Here is a 3,342-nt window from a genome sequence, read left to right as displayed (position 1 = left end):
CAATGTTTCAGAAGCAGAACTACACGTTCTGAGGCTGCCACCTTCATTAAATCAAAGTTTGAAATGACTGACGAAGCTTTGTTCCCTGCCATTCTTTCTTTTGATTGGTTCCACCCATTTTTATTCTTGGTTTAATTGCGCCGGTGTAGTTTTTCTTTGCTCGCAAAATGTCATTGTAAAGAGTAAATAGAATGTGGCAGGTTTAATTGTGACACTTTATTTGAAACACTAGGGCATCTCACGGACTATTTCAAATTTTGGATTTTCTTTTCTCCAAGATTTTTATCACTGAGACTGGGATTTTATTCCAGGTTAAAAAGCAGTCTGTTTTCCAGTTTAACCGCACCATTCTCTCATTTTTCATGCGAATGTTTTTTAGAATATTATTTTTATCAAGGACATCAGTCTTTATTTGGACCCGATAAAACATCATGAAATTATACTCCTCAAGAATTTTGTTTCCTTTTACTGTTTCCTTTGTGCATTACCTGTTATTTCCATCGCAAAAATCATTCTCCAAGTTTATTCTCGTCCATTTGAGGAGGTAACATCAAATATATCAAATAATGCATCGATCAGTGAAGCAACATCTAAGAACTTTCATCCAGAAGAAAAAGAATAATGATATAAAAAAAACGTATTATAAGATGATTTTTGACTTACGGGGCCAGAGGTAGCTTTAATTAAGTTCCCCCACCGTTGTGTTTTTAGAAATGAATATTATTCTCATTCTTTTAATTTGGAGTTTATTAACCTCCACTGCAACGGGATAAGGTTCATTAAATCTGGTTATGTTCTCATTCCCATTCCAGGCGAGGGAAATGTTGCCATTCCCAGACACTTTTCCTGCTCCTCCCTTCGTGTGTCAAAAGTTAGTCTCCGGAACTATGGAACTATTTTATCAATATTGAATACACAAATAACGACCGGCAGCTTCTTATTTCGGTCGGTTCTGGACAAGTCTTGCGACCGTCCATACACACACACACGCACATATATATATATATATATATATATAATATATATATATATATATATATATATATATATATATATATATATATGTATATATATATATATATATATGATATATATATATATATTGCGTGTGTGTGTGTATATATATATATATATAATATATACTATATATATATATATCTAAAATATATATATATATATATATACATATATCAATATATATATATCCCTACTATATATATATATGTCTATATATATATATATATGTATATATATATAAATATATATATATAATATATATAATCTATATATTAGGATATATATGTACATTATATATATACATATATCATATATATATTCTATATATATATATATATATAATATATATATATATATATACACACACACACAGACAAGAATGGTGGGGGGGGGAGGGGTGGGATCTAATGGGCCTTTTTCTTTTCCAGATACAAATGCATTTGCTCGCTGATTCGGATCTGATTAGGACTTGACTGTTATATGTAATGAAACTTGAATTAAGGGAAAGAATTCTTTTGTGTTTAGTAGCCACGTGTCGGTTTCAAAATATCGAAGGAAAAATAACCATTTGTACTCGTGAGAATATCGCCGGAATTCTGTGCGACGTTGTTCTCGTATAACATACAAAGATAATGCCCTGAATTCTCTTATATCTTGCAAGAGACTATAGAGCTTTCATCGTTTAAGAGCAAACATTCCCACTGTCGTGTGTGTAACTTTCGTGTACCAGAAGCTATTTACACTAAAGTTAAAAGAATGAAATCATTTAATTTCCCGGAAGATTGTCAGCCATTCAGAGAAGCATCTGATTACCTTTGAAGAGGGATAGCTTTTATCCTCTTCACTTTCTATGATGATGTATTGAAATAATTTCCACAGAAATTCACATTGTAAATAATTACCGACTGTAGTAAAACGACGGGATTCCAACTGGGAAATCCCCTAAAATATTAAAGTACCCCCTAAGTGCCACTTTACTCTGATTCCGATTTGTTCAGAGACATAGATAACCGGAGATATGACCGGTACAGGAACGGGACTTTATGACATGAGAAATGTAATATAGCGGAAAGCGGCAACAAATGATGCTCCGGCGTCTGCTGAATTCTTGCAGAGTAAATGATTTAGACGAAATGCTAACACACTGAGAGAGAGAGAGAGAGAGAGAGAGAGAGAGAGAGATTTATGCCCTCGGGCCGTAACGCCACAGGAAAGATTTTTCTGGTGTAAATGTTGGCTGAGATAACAACACTAAAAAGTTAATATCATAAAAAAAAAAAAATTGGCCAGATCATTACGATGCATCGCAGCATCGAATGAAATGAGTTTGAGTCTGATATGATCAACCGATATCGTCACGGGAGAGATAGAATGAACTCTGATCAAAAAAGTTTATTGAATTTTCCATGATAAATTACGGTACATTCTTATTCATGAATGGTAATGTAAGCAATATATTTGTAAACTGGTGCCCTGGTATATACTGGAAAAAATCGGAATACAATTGGGTTTTTGAGTATTGAAACTAACTCAGCATAAAGTATATAATTTGTTTTTAGAACATGGACTATATGGTATTGTGGGGTGCTGGGGGTGGGGGGCGGGGGAGAGTCTATCACAGTGTCAAAGTCACCCTATTCGACTGGGTGGTTTTTATAGTGTGGGGTTCCGGGTTGCATCCTGCCTCTATATGAGTCCATCACTTTTCTCACTATGTGCTCTGTTTCTAGGAGCACACTCTTCTGCATGAGTCCTGGAGCTACTCCGGCATCTAGTTTTTCCAGGTTCCTTTTCAGGGATCTTGGGATCGTGCCTAGTGTTCCTATGATTATGAGTACAATTTCCACTGGCATATCCCCCACATCCTTCTTATTTCTATTTTCAGGTCTTGATACTTTCTTTCCCTTCAACTTTGGTGTCCCATGGTATTGCGACATCAATGAGTGACACTTTCTTCTTGATTTTGCCAATCAACGTCACGTTTGGTCTATTTGCACGTATCACCCTATCTGTTCTTATACCATAGTCCCAGAGGATCTTTGCCTGATCGTTTTCTATCACTCCTCCAGGTTGGTGCTCGTACCACTTATTACTGCAAGGTAACTGGTGTTTCTTGCACAGGCTCCAGTGGAGGGTTTTTGCCACTGAATCATGCCTCTTTTTGCACTGGATCTGTGCATATTTCACTTCCTGCATGTGGGTGAGATGTTATTTCCATCTATCGGTCTTTGAACATATCTGGTTTTTAGGGCCCGATCTTGTGCCGCTGTTATCATTACTTCAGTTTCCTTCTTGAGCTCTCCCCTCTGTAGCCATTGCCATGTT

The sequence above is a fragment of the Macrobrachium nipponense genome, chromosome 2 (assembly GCF_015104395.2).
Source record: "Macrobrachium nipponense isolate FS-2020 chromosome 2, ASM1510439v2, whole genome shotgun sequence".
NCBI classification, from domain to species: domain Eukaryota; kingdom Metazoa; phylum Arthropoda; class Malacostraca; order Decapoda; family Palaemonidae; genus Macrobrachium; species Macrobrachium nipponense.
The sequence above is the reverse complement of the archived record's forward strand: the minus strand, read 5'-3'. Positions refer to the sequence as shown.